The following is a 2,399-nucleotide window of genomic DNA, read 5'->3' as shown; positions in this document are numbered from 1 at the left end:
TTTAGGTCTTCAAACTATTTTGAGTTTATGTTTGTATATTATGTGAGGGAATGTCCAAAGAGATTCATACTTTTCACTTCCTTCCCCCACATTTTGTGGTTTTGATGTCATTATTTTGCATCTTCAAGCTTATCACTTTACTGTTCATTGTAGTTATAGTTGCTTTCACAATTTTGTTTTCTTTTTTTAAATCTACATACTGGCTTATTTAAGTGATCTTCAATCCTTCTATGTATTTGCCCTTCTTGTTGGGATTTTCCTTTTCCTATAGATTTTTGCTTCTTTTCCATTTAAAGGAAACCTAAAGCAATCTTGAAAAAGAACAAAGCTGGAGGCATCATACTTCCTGATTTCAAAGCAATATAGTAATGGCATGAAAACAGATACACTGATCAATGGAATAGAATCAAGTGCCCAAAGTAATCCTGTGTGTATATGGTCAATTAACTGACAAATGAGCAAGATATACAATGGGGGAAAGACAGTCTTTTCAGTAAACGTATTGGGAAAGCCGGACAGCCACATCTTTCTCTTACACCATGCACAAAAATCGACTGAAAAATAGATTAAAAACTTAAATGTAAGACCTGAGACCATAAAATATTTAGAAGAAAACAGTTGGCAAACTCCTTGGCATTGCTATCAGCAATGATTTTTTTGGATTTAACAAAAGCAAAAATTAATAAGTGGAACTACATCAAATTAAAAGCTTCTACATAGCAAAAGAAACCATCAGGAAACTGAATAGTCAACCTTCAGAATGGGAGAAAATATTTGCAAACCACTTACCTAATAAAATATACAAGTAACCCATACGATTCAACAACAAATAACCCAATGAAAAAATGGGCAAAGGACCTATACAGACAGTTTTTCGAAGACATACAAATGGCCAACAAGTACATGGAAGGTTGCTCAACATCGCCAATCCTCAGGGAAATGCAAATCAAAACCACAACGAGATGTCACTTCTCCTCCACTAGGATGTTCATTATCAAAAAGACAAAAGATAACAAATGTTGGTGAGGATGTGGAGGAAAGGAAATCTTTGTACACTGTTAGCGGAAATATAAACTGATACAACCACTGTCAAAAACAGCTTGGAGGTCCCTCAAGAAATTAAAAATAGAACTACCATATGATACAACAATCCCACTTCTGAGAATATATCCATATAAAGTGAAACCATTATCTCAAAGTGATATATGCACTCCTATGTTCACTGCAATATTCAACATAGCCAAATTATGGAAACAACCTAAGTGTCTGTAAACAGATGAATGCATGAAGAAAATGTTATATTTCTTTATATATATTATTCAGCCTTAAGTAAAAGAAGGAAATTCTGCCTTTTGCAACCTAAAGGCATCATGCTAAGTGAAATAAGCCAGACAGATATACAAAGACAAATACGAATACTATCAATATATATTACCACTTATGTGTGGAATCAAAAAAAAAAAAAAAAGGTCAAACTCATAGAAACGGAGAGTACAAAAGCAGTTGCCAGGGCCTGGGAGGTAGGGAAAGTAAGGAGAGATTGACAAAAGGGCACAGACTTTCAGTTATCAGATGAATGAGGTCTGACGCTCTAATACACAGTATGGTGACGATAACAACACAGTGCTGTATGATTGAAATTTGCTCAAAGGGTAGAACATAAATATTTTCACTAAAAAATGTAATGCGAGCTGATGGATGTGTTAAAGACATGTGATGTGATGGATGTGTTAATTAACTTGATGGTGTATTAACTTATAATGTGTATGTATGTCAAGTCATCACATTGTACACTTTAAATATGTTACAATTTTATTGTCAGTTATACCTCAATAAAGTTGAAAAAAAATTTCTTCTAGGTAGCAGAAAAGTCCCCGAGACTATGTTTTTATAGTCCTTGTGTTTTCACAAGGTGACAATGGCAAAGCTTTCTTAGTCCTTGCTCAGCATATGTGACACTCTGACTTTGAAGTCTAACATCTAAGAGCCTTACAGGCACTACGACATTATCTGACACATTTTCTTTATGGTACTTTTTAAAAAAACTTTTTTTCATCATTAAAAAATGTTGTTGTTGTTCAGTTGCTCAGTCATGTCCAGCTCCTTGTGACCCCATGGATGGCAGCACATCAGGCTTCCCTGTCCTTCACTGTCTCCCAGAGTTTACTCCAACTCATGTCCATTGAGTCAATGATGCCAAAAATACATGTTTATAATAGAAGAGTTGAAATATTTTTTTTAAAAATTGAAGAAAAGAAAATCCTATATCACCCCACAACCTGGAGAGAATTTCTATTAATGTTTTGATGCAATGCTTTCCAAACTTCACTCAGTATAACTTTTTTACACGTGACCATACCATGTGAACAAAAAGCACTCTTTTATGCATAAAAATTATA

The sequence above is a fragment of the Capra hircus genome, chromosome 16, assembly GCF_001704415.2.
Source record: "Capra hircus breed San Clemente chromosome 16, ASM170441v1, whole genome shotgun sequence".
Classification (NCBI taxonomy): domain Eukaryota; kingdom Metazoa; phylum Chordata; class Mammalia; order Artiodactyla; family Bovidae; genus Capra; species Capra hircus.
This window is presented reverse-complemented; position numbering follows the sequence as displayed.